This window comes from Athene noctua, chromosome 5 (assembly GCF_965140245.1).
Source record: "Athene noctua chromosome 5, bAthNoc1.hap1.1, whole genome shotgun sequence".
NCBI lineage: Eukaryota > Metazoa > Chordata > Aves > Strigiformes > Strigidae > Athene > Athene noctua.
In genome coordinates, this window is record NC_134041.1 from 26,551,574 (window position 1) to 26,563,569 (window position 11,996).

The following is an 11,996-nucleotide window of genomic DNA, read 5'->3' on the forward strand; positions in this document are numbered from 1 at the left end:
GTCAGCTCAAAGAACATCTGTACTCTGTGCTCCTGACAACCAGGCACTTGGCTTTTAAAGTTCAAATCCTCAAAAAGACAGATATAGTGGCTCAGGTCTATCCTGTTAATAGCTGCAAAATGGACAAGCATACCAGGAGGACCTCTCCTTCCTCAAGTTACGAGATCACGAGAGGAGTTCAAATATGAACACAGATTTCACATGTAGACAATGAGCTCCCACAAGGCTCTCAAACGAGGCTGTGCCACAAGCGCACTCAAGCCCTGGCACGGGACTTGCAGGTCTATTCTGAGATACATAAACACACTGAGTGTTCTCCATCTCATAACCAAGCTCCTTTGGGTCCATGACACGGCAGTTGGGGGACTAATCCCAACCTGATTTACACTGGTGAAATTATTCTCCTCATCCCCAGTACAAATGCTTCATCTATTCTGCAGGAAGGGTACTGCTGTAGCTCATATTCTGTGCCTGGACTGACTGGGAAAGGGGAAAGTCAAATGGGTTGCCCAAAGCTGGAAGAGACCCTGGAGCTCATTTTGCATGGCAGTGTGGGAACCTGCTGGCTGCCTACTACTGCCTCTACCCATTACAGAACACTGCCTTCTTGGTGCTTGTGATGAATTTTTAACTACCAGCTGTTCTTTGATGACTTCTCATGGCAAAGGGGAGGAAAATACTGATAGCTCTCTGTCACAGCAGCCAGGAAAAAAAATCAGAGAATTGAGCTCCCACGTTGAGTCTCATGGGGCAAGAGGAACAGCCCAAATCAGTAGAGCTTCTAGCTTGCTGTCCTTGCTAAGTGCTAAAAAAAACCAAACCTAACAAGCGATAACATGTGTTTCTAACTAAAGCCTCGGAGAGTCCTGTGTCATTTACAGACATTAATTAAGCTCTACATCTCTTCTTGTCAGAGACAGCTACTGAAATGCTCACAGCCAAGGAGCTTTTACCAATTTATCTCTGGTGCTTAAGCAAAACAGTTGCTGCGTGAGTGACGGAAGGCAAAGCGACCTCACTGTCCAACCAATCCATTCAGACAACGGAGGACAGGAAGGTGTTCAGTATGTTAACGGCACAGTTCTGGACTGGGGATGCTTGAACCCTTTTAAGCCAGACTCAAAACCCCCCTAATCCCAACACACAAGCCATCAGAAAAGCAGGGAGGTAAGCAGTGGGAAGACCACGCTCGGTATTGTAGAACAGAATTGAATCGACAGTCTGCCTGAATCTCAGGAATTAAAACAGTGCAGCGTATTTCTCAGTCTTGATTGGACTGTGTGACATGTGGACATGACAGAAGAGTTCCACATTTTTCTTCCACCTCAAAACAAAAGGAAGCTAAAGGCTTCTTCTTCAGTGACGCCTTGAGAAGTCAGTGCACTGATAAAAAAAACTAAGGTCTTCTTAACTGGTGGAAGCTGAGACATTCATAGAAAAACAATCCTCAGTAACGCTGACAAGAATAGAGCATCTTCATACTGTAATCAAATATAACGTTGCAGCTACTCTTCACCACCACAATGCATGCAAACCACAGATCACACCGCTGTCAAAGAACAAATGCTGAAGACCTAAGGCACATTTTTACACCCGACATCTACAGATAAAATCCACGTTCATATGGTGCTAGGAGGATAAGAAAACCCCTTTTTCACCCCTTTAACTGCACTTCAAAACAGCTTTGCTCTTTTTCTTGCAAATTCGGATGACTTCAGAATCTAAATCTCACTCTAAAAGCAACACTGTAAATCACAGGGGCACTAGTGGCAAAGAAACACGCATACACACGCTGCCTGAAACAACCCCAGCTTCGGTCTGCAGACACTGCTGTCATGCACAATGAAATCAGTCACGAGCCATAACCATTTACCACCAAAAAAGTGCAGGGGAAACAAACACTCCTCCTTTGTTGAATCAACTAACTCTTGGCCTAGATGTGTTCGTCTCATGTTGAATTCTGAGACAATTTCCCTGACAGAAAGATCTCTGCGTTATAGGGCTGGATATCTTACCAGACCGGTGATATGTGGCCTTTACACAAGCCTCTTTAAGCAAGCCAACAGTGCTCTGAAATTTCAAAGGAAGCAACATCTATGCTGCCCACAGCCTCCCCCAGTACCGAATCCTGACTGGGGCTTCCTGTGCAAAATAACAGTGAAGAAACACACTTACGTCCCCAGGACTGGTTTGGATTCAGAGGAATCCTGGCTTACATCCTCTTCACAGCTTGAGGGCTCTGGGTTTCCGCACCTGAAAAAATGAGACGGGTGTTTAGAGGAACTCCTACTGAATAAAAGCAAAATCCTAAATAGCATAATTCATATACAAGTCTCATCAACAACTAAAAAGCTCAAACTACAAATATGGAATCTAACACTTGGGCAAAACTAAGGAGCTTGAAGATTATTTCACTTAGGAGGAAACAAGTCCTCAAGAGACAGACAGTTCACTTACATGAAGCAGCCTGCACACAGGAGGAATCAACCAAAACATTTTCCTTGCTCACAGCTCCAAGACCCTTTCTGCCTGTTTGCACTCCATCCTTGCCCAGAGCAATATTCCAGGGCGCAATGAGGCTGCAACACAACCACTTTCTCCAACGCAGCTTCTCTTTCTCTAGTAGTTGCCATTTCTTCCTACTCCAAGAGGGATTTCCCACAAAGTTCTTGAGGTGACAAGTGCCCACTTGTGCCAAAACTACTGACACACTTGTCACGAGTGGGAAGGGCCCACGGCACTCTGAAAATTACCACTGGGAAAGAGGAAACCATGGGCACGACTCCAAAAGTGCAAAGCAAAATCTCTCACCTACACAGGCAGCGCATGTGCCTCGAAGGCAGGATTATGCCCTTCATTCTCAACGGCAGTGCCCCCTGTTTCAGACATACAGCTCCATAACGGAGTTCATGGTTCCTTACAGCCAGCTTTCATGAATGAAAGCGGACAATTACGCACAGTCCAGAATAAGGCAAGCTGATTTTACGCATTCTGTGCCCAACTAAGGGTGTCAGGCACCTGAAATTAATCTGAACAGTCAGAGGAGAGTAAGTGCATCTTTAAGTGCTTGTGCTACAACATCCTCGTAACATCAGATAGAGAACACCTAGCGGGCTGCCAGTTTGTGTCCAGGATGTTAAGAGTTCTGACATGAACCAAGTCATCCAAAATGTTTCAAAGGACAAAAAGAAGAGGTGGAAGTATCAGTCTAAGGCTTCACACGCAAGAATCCCAGGTCTGTACAGATAGCGTTTGCAATTCAAAGAAAAATTCCATTCAATTCAACTCACTATTTATTTATTCCAACTTTTTCTGTTAAAAACGTGTCTTTTATAAAAGTCAGTAAAATAAATCATACACAAAATATTACTGGCTAAAAGGGACAATCTATACGCACACAGCTGTTGGCTCCTCTGATAAATCTGTGCCTCTTTGGCAATTTACAGGCTTAGGAAGCAAGACACTCTCACGACACACTGTCACTTGGCAAGTCAGCTCCTCTTTAAAGTTACTAGCACCCCCACAAACTTGCTGTCCTTTCGTATTTTATTCTTCAAAGATACCTGTGCCCGAAACATAGAATCCAAAACTGAGGGTATAGGAAGAATTACCCGTTCAGAAGAATGAATTCCTCAACAGTTTTACATTCTTGGATACGTGCACTGTCAATTTGTATTGCTCCCCGTGCTCTATGTCAGAATTAGTACAGACTGAGAGGTAAAGCTCACGGTAGTAAATCTAACTGTACGGTCTGCTCCCCAGGGTGGCTGCTCTTTCCTCGTCTGACTTCTTACCTGGCTGCAAAGTTACTGCACTTGAGCAACCACAGCTATTATCACAATCACAGCAGGACTGGCACTTAGGCATTTCAACATCGCTATTAATTGAGCCACATAACGTCCCTACAAAGCAAGTAGGATCATACCCCTTTCCTGACACAAAAGAAAAGCACAGATGGCTTATCCGTGCCTTGTTCCTTACCTACCTAAGCGGGAGAGCCAAAATCAAAAGCTAGGAGTTCTTACGCTACTCCTCTGTTCTGATTACTATAGGCCAGAACAACTGATTCTGTACATCATGGAGTCATAAGTGCTGCTGCGGGCACGAGGGGTGGTGACTTACAGGTATTGCTGTCAGGGAAAGCGGGGGAAGATGTTCAGGAAAGAAGAAACCGTCTTCTAGAGAAGCCGATCTCATGAGCTCCACTGCCATCAGAAAAACAGCTGAGATGACCAAGTGACAACAGCCCTGGTTTGCAGCAGGTCCTATCCACTTCACCAAACGCTTAGGGCCGCGCTCTGTAGTTAGCTGTGAGAGCTTAGCCCTCCAATGGCCGTATTTTTCACATCTACAGAAACCTTCCCTGATACCTGTTCCAATAACCCCACTTCACAAAACCCTCGTGCAATAACGGTATCCCACACTCCCACTGATATTCCATGAAGGGCCATGCTCTCAGTAAAAACCTCTGACCACAAGCATCCAGCCAGACACACTGATGTGTCAGCTCAAAGAACATCTGTACTCTGTGCTCCTGACAACCAGGCACTTGGCTTTTAAAGTTCAAATCCTCAAAAAGACAGATATAGTGGCTCAGGTCTATCCTGTTAATAGCTGCAAAATGGACAAGCATACCAGGAGGACCTCTCCTTCCTCAAGTTACGAGATCACGAGAGGAGTTCAAATATGAACACAGATTTCACATGTAGACAATGAGCTCCCACAAGGCTCTCAAACGAGGCTGTGCCACAAGCGCACTCAAGCCCTGGCACGGGACTTGCAGGTCTATTCTGAGATACATAAACACACTGAGTGTTCTCCATCTCATAACCAAGCTCCTTTGGGTCCATGACACGGCAGTTGGGGGACTAATCCCAACCTGATTTACACTGGTGAAATTATTCTCCTCATCCCCAGTACAAATGCTTCATCTATTCTGCAGGAAGGGTACTGCTGTAGCTCATATTCTGTGCCTGGACTGACTGGGAAAGGGGAAAGTCAAATGGGTTGCCCAAAGCTGGAAGAGACCCTGGAGCTCATTTTGCATGGCAGTGTGGGAACCTGCTGGCTGCCTACTACTGCCTCTACCCATTACAGAACACTGCCTTCTTGGTGCTTGTGATGAATTTTTAACTACCAGCTGTTCTTTGATGACTTCTCATGGCAAAGGGGAGGAAAATACTGATAGCTCTCTGTCACAGCAGCCAGGAAAAAAAATCAGAGAATTGAGCTCCCACGTTGAGTCTCATGGGGCAAGAGGAACAGCCCAAATCAGTAGAGCTTCTAGCTTGCTGTCCTTGCTAAGTGCTAAAAAAAACCAAACCTAACAAGCGATAACATGTGTTTCTAACTAAAGCCTCGGAGAGTCCTGTGTCATTTACAGACATTAATTAAGCTCTACATCTCTTCTTGTCAGAGACAGCTACTGAAATGCTCACAGCCAAGGAGCTTTTACCAATTTATCTCTGGTGCTTAAGCAAAACAGTTGCTGCGTGAGTGACGGAAGGCAAAGCGACCTCACTGTCCAACCAATCCATTCAGACAACGGAGGACAGGAAGGTGTTCAGTATGTTAACGGCACAGTTCTGGACTGGGGATGCTTGAACCCTTTTAAGCCAGACTCAAAACCCCCCTAATCCCAACACACAAGCCATCAGAAAAGCAGGGAGGTAAGCAGTGGGAAGACCACGCTCGGTATTGTAGAACAGAATTGAATCGACAGTCTGCCTGAATCTCAGGAATTAAAACAGTGCAGCGTATTTCTCAGTCTTGATTGGACTGTGTGACATGTGGACATGACAGAAGAGTTCCACATTTTTCTTCCACCTCAAAACAAAAGGAAGCTAAAGGCTTCTTCTTCAGTGACGCCTTGAGAAGTCAGTGCACTGATAAAAAAAACTAAGGTCTTCTTAACTGGTGGAAGCTGAGACATTCATAGAAAAACAATCCTCAGTAACGCTGACAAGAATAGAGCATCTTCATACTGTAATCAAATATAACGTTGCAGCTACTCTTCACCACCACAATGCATGCAAACCACAGATCACACCGCTGTCAAAGAACAAATGCTGAAGACCTAAGGCACATTTTTACACCCGACATCTACAGATAAAATCCACGTTCATATGGTGCTAGGAGGATAAGAAAACCCCTTTTTCACCCCTTTAACTGCACTTCAAAACAGCTTTGCTCTTTTTCTTGCAAATTCGGATGACTTCAGAATCTAAATCTCACTCTAAAAGCAACACTGTAAATCACAGGGGCACTAGTGGCAAAGAAACACGCATACACACGCTGCCTGAAACAACCCCAGCTTCGGTCTGCAGACACTGCTGTCATGCACAATGAAATCAGTCACGAGCCATAACCATTTACCACCAAAAAAGTGCAGGGGAAACAAACACCCCTCCTTTGTTGAATCAACTAACTCTTGGCCTAGATGTGTTCGTCTCATGTTGAATTCTGAGACAATTTCCCTGACAGAAAGATCTCTGCGTTATAGGGCTGGATATCTTACCAGACCGGTGATATGTGGCCTTTACACAAGCCTCTTTAAGCAAGCCAACAGTGCTCTGAAATTTCAAAGGAAGCAACATCTATGCTGCCCACAGCCTCCCCCAGTACCGAATCCTGACTGGGGCTTCCTGTGCAAAATAACAGTGAAGAAACACACTTACGTCCCCAGGACTGGTTTGGATTCAGAGGAATCCTGGCTTACATCCTCTTCACAGCTTGAGGGCTCTGGGTTTCCGCACCTGAAAAAATGAGACGGGTGTTTAGAGGAACTCCTACTGAATAAAAGCAAAATCCTAAATAGCATAATTCATACACAAGTCTCATCAACAACTAAAAAGCTCAAACTACAAATATGGAATCTAACACTTGGGCAAAACTAAGGAGCTTGAAGATTATTTCACTTAGGAGGAAACAAGTCCTCAAGAGACAGACAGTTCACTTACATGAAGCAGCCTGCACACAGGAGGAATCAACCAAAACATTTTCCTTGCTCACAGCTCCAAGACCCTTTCTGCCTGTTTGCACTCCATCCTTGCCCAGAGCAATATTCCAGGGCGCAATGAGGCTGCAACACAACCACTTTCTCCAACGCAGCTTCTCTTTCTCTAGTAGTTGCCATTTCTTCCTACTCCAAGAGGGATTTCCCACAAAGTTCTTGAGGTGACAAGTGCCCACTTGTGCCAAAACTACTGACACACTTGTCACGAGTGGGAAGGGCCCACGGCACTCTGAAAATTACCACTGGGAAAGAGGAAACCATGGGCACGACTCCAAAAGTGCAAAGCAAAATCTCTCACCTACACAGGCAGCGCATGTGCCTCGAAGGCAGGATTATGCCCTTCATTCTCAACGGCAGTGCCCCCTGTTTCAGACATACAGCTCCATAACGGAGTTCATGGTTCCTTACAGCCAGCTTTCATGAATGAAAGCGGACAATTACGCACAGTCCAGAATAAGGCAAGCTGATTTTACGCATTCTGTGCCCAACTAAGGGTGTCAGGCACCTGAAATTAATCTGAACAGTCAGAGGAGAGTAAGTGCATCTTTAAGTGCTTGTGCTACAACATCCTCGTAACATCAGATAGAGAACACCTAGCGGGCTGCCAGTTTGTGTCCAGGATGTTAAGAGTTCTGACATGAACCAAGTCATCCAAAATGTTTCAAAGGACAAAAAGAAGAGGTGGAAGTATCAGTCTAAGGCTTCACACGCAAGAATCCCAGGTCTGTACAGATAGCGTTTGCAATTCAAAGAAAAATTCCATTCAATTCAACTCACTATTTATTTATTCCAACTTTTTCTGTTAAAAACGTGTCTTTTATAAAAGTCAGTAAAATAAATCATACACAAAATATTACTGGCTAAAAGGGACAATCTATATGCACACAGCTATTGGCTCCTCTGATAAATCTGTGCCTCTTTGGCAATTTACAGGCTTAGGAAGCAAGACACTCTCACGACACACTGTCACTTGGCAAGTCAGCTCCTCTTTAAAGTTACTAGCACCCCCACAAACTTGCTGTCCTTTCGTATTTTATTCTTCAAAGATACCTGTGCCCGAAACATAGAATCCAAAACTGAGGGTATAGGAAGAATTACCCGTTCAGAAGAATGAATTCCTCAACAGTTTTACATTCTTGGATACGTGCACTGTCAATTTGTATTGCTCCCCGTGCTCTATGTCAGAATTAGTACAGACTGAGAGGTAAAGCTCACGGTAGTAAATCTAACTGTACGGTCTGCTCCCCAGCGTGGCTGCTCTTTCCTCGTCTGACTTCTTACCTGGCTGCAAAGTTACTGCACTTGAGCAACCACAGCTATTATCACAATCACAGCAGGACTGGCACTTAGGCATTTCAACATCGCTATTAATTGAGCCACATAACGTCCCTACAAAGCAAGTAGGATCATACCCCTTTCCTGACACAAAAGAAAAGCACAGATGGCTTATCCGTGCCTTGTTCCTTACCTACCTAAGCGGGAGAGCCAAAATCAAAAGCTAGGAGTTCTTACGCTACTCCTCTGTTCTGATTACTATAGGCCAGAACAACTGATTCTGTACATCATGGAGTCATAAGTGCTGCTGCGGGCACGAGGGGTGGTGACTTACAGGTATTGCTGTCAGGGAAAGCGGGGGAAGATGTTCAGGAAAGAAGAAACCGTCTTCTAGAGAAGCCGATCTCATGAGCTCCACTGCCATCAGAAAAACAGCTGAGATGACCAAGTGACAACAGCCCTGGTTTGCAGCAGGTCCTATCCACTTCACCAAACGCTTAGGGCCGCGCTCTGTAGTTAGCTGTGAGAGCTTAGCCCTCCAATGGCCGTATTTTTCACATCTACAGAAACCTTCCCTGATACCTGTTCCAATAACCCCACTTCACAAAACCCTCGTGCAATAACGGTATCCCACACTCCCACTGATATTCCATGAAGGGCCATGCTCTCAGTAAAAACCTCTGACCACAAGCATCCAGCCAGACACACTGATGTGTCAGCTCAAAGAACATCTGTACTCTGTGCTCCTGACAACCAGGCACTTGGCTTTTAAAGTTCAAATCCTCAAAAAGACAGATATAGTGGCTCAGGTCTATCCTGTTAATAGCTGCAAAATGGACAAGCATACCAGGAGGACCTCTCCTTCCTCAAGTTACGAGATCACGAGAGGAGTTCAAATATGAACACAGATTTCACATGTAGACAATGAGCTCCCACAAGGCTCTCAAACGAGGCTGTGCCACAAGCGCACTCAAGCCCTGGCACGGGACTTGCAGGTCTATTCTGAGATACATAAACACACTGAGTGTTCTCCATCTCATAACCAAGCTCCTTTGGGTCCATGACACGGCAGTTGGGGGACTAATCCCAACCTGATTTACACTGGTGAAATTATTCTCCTCATCCCCAGTACAAATGCTTCATCTATTCTGCAGGAAGGGTACTGCTGTAGCTCATATTCTGTGCCTGGACTGACTGGGAAAGGGGAAAGTCAAATGGGTTGCCCAAAGCTGGAAGAGACCCTGGAGCTCATTTTGCATGGCAGTGTGGGAACCTGCTGGCTGCCTACTACTGCCTCTACCCATTACAGAACACTGCCTTCTTGGTGCTTGTGATGAATTTTTAACTACCAGCTGTTCTTTGATGACTTCTCATGGCAAAGGGGAGGAAAATACTGATAGCTCTCTGTCACAGCAGCCAGGAAAAAAAATCAGAGAATTGAGCTCCCACGTTGAGTCTCATGGGGCAAGAGGAACAGCCCAAATCAGTAGAGCTTCTAGCTTGCTGTCCTTGCTAAGTGCTAAAAAAAACCAAACCTAACAAGCGATAACATGTGTTTCTAACTAAAGCCTCGGAGAGTCCTGTGTCATTTACAGACATTAATTAAGCTCTACATCTCTTCTTGTCAGAGACAGCTACTGAAATGCTCACAGCCAAGGAGCTTTTACCAATCTATCTCTGGTGCTTAAGCAAAACAGTTGCTGCGTGAGTGACGGAAGGCAAAGCGACCTCACTGTCCAACCAATCCATTCAGACAACGGAGGACAGGAAGGTGTTCAGTATGTTAACGGCACAGTTCTGGACTGGGGATGCTTGAACCCTTTTAAGCCAGACTCAAAACCCCCCTAATCCCAACACACAAGCCATCAGAAAAGCAGGGAGGTAAGCAGTGGGAAGACCACGCTCGGTATTGTAGAACAGAATTGAATCGACAGTCTGCCTGAATCTCAGGAATTAAAACAGTGCAGCGTATTTCTCAGTCTTGATTGGACTGTGTGACATGTGGACATGACAGAAGAGTTCCACATTTTTCTTCCACCTCAAAACAAAAGGAAGCTAAAGGCTTCTTCTTCAGTGACGCCTTGAGAAGTCAGTGCACTGATAAAAAAACCTAAGGTCTTCTTAACTGGTGGAAGCTGAGACATTCATAGAAAAACAATCCTCAGTAACGCTGACAAGAATAGAGCATCTTCATACTGTAATCAAATATAACGTTGCAGCTACTCTTCACCACCACAATGCATGCAAACCACAGATCACACCGCTGTCAAAGAACAAATGCTGAAGACCTAAGGCACATTTTTACACCCGACATCTACAGATAAAATCCACGTTCATATGGTGCTAGGAGGATAAGAAAACCCCTTTTTCACCCCTTTAACTGCACTTCAAAACAGCTTTGCTCTTTTTCTTGCAAATTCGGATGACTTCAGAATCTAAATCTCACTCTAAAAGCAACACTGTAAATCACAGGGGCACTAGTGGCAAAGAAACACGCATACACACGCTGCCTGAAACAACCCCAGCTTCGGTCTGCAGACACTGCTGTCATGCACAATGAAATCAGTCACGAGCCATAACCATTTACCACCAAAAAAGTGCAGGGGAAACAAACACCCCTCCTTTGTTGAATCAACTAACTCTTGGCCTAGATGTGTTCGTCTCATGTTGAATTCTGAGACAATTTCCCTGACAGAAAGATCTCTGCGTTATAGGGCTGGATATCTTACCAGACCGGTGATATGTGGCCTTTACACAAGCCTCTTTAAGCAAGCCAACAGTGCTCTGAAATTTCAAAGGAAGCAACATCTATGCTGCCCACAGCCTCCCCCAGTACCGAATCCTGACTGGGGCTTCCTGTGCAAAATAACAGTGAAGAAACACACTTACGTCCCCAGGACTGGTTTGGATTCAGAGGAATCCTGGCTTACATCCTCTTCACAGCTTGAGGGCTCTGGGTTTCCGCACCTGAAAAAATGAGACGGGTGTTTAGAGGAACTCCTACTGAATAAAAGCAAAATCCTAAATAGCATAATTCATACACAAGTCTCATCAACAACTAAAAAGCTCAAACTACAAATATGGAATCTAACACTTGGGCAAAACTAAGGAGCTTGAAGATTATTTCACTTAGGAGGAAACAAGTCCTCAAGAGACAGACAGTTCACTTACATGAAGCAGCCTGCACACAGGAGGAATCAACCAAAACATTTTCCTTGCTCACAGCTCCAAGACCCTTTCTGCCTGTTTGCACTCCATCCTTGCCCAGAGCAATATTCCAGGGCGCAATGAGGCTGCAACACAACCACTTTCTCCAACGCAGCTTCTCTTTCTCTAGTAGTTGCCATTTCTTCCTACTCCAAGAGGGATTTCCCACAAAGTTCTCGAGGTGACAAGTGCCCACTTGTGCCAAAACTACTGACACACTTGTCACGAGTGGGAAGGGCCCACGGCACTCTGAAAATTACCACTGGGAAAGAGGAAACCATGGGCACGACTCCAAAAGTGCAAAGCAAAATCTCTCACCTACACAGGCAGCGCATGTGCCTCGAAGGCAGGATTATGCCCTTCATTCTCAACGGCAGTGCCCCCTGTTTCAGACATACAGCTCCATAACGGAGTTCATGGTTCCTTACAGCCAGCTTTCATGAATGAAAGCGGACAATTACGCACAGTCCAGAATAAGGCAAGCTGATTTTACGCATTC

General features: G+C 45.2%; 1 protein-coding gene across 1 annotated transcript in view; it reads right to left on the bottom strand.

Annotated features, from left to right (window-relative positions):
• LOC141960756 (ral guanine nucleotide dissociation stimulator-like 1) overlaps nt 1–11,251 on the bottom strand; it is a 37,270-nt gene extending 26,019 nt beyond the window's left edge. Inside the window, exons 1-3 of the mRNA XM_074906765.1 lie at nt 11,180–11,251; nt 6,678–6,755; nt 2,176–2,253 (exon numbers count right to left, since the gene is read on the bottom strand). The gene's annotated coding sequence lies outside the window, so the exon portion shown is untranslated. The remainder of the gene's footprint in view (nt 1–2,175; nt 2,254–6,677; nt 6,756–11,179) is intronic.
• Between the last annotated feature and the right edge of the window lie 745 nt (nt 11,252–11,996).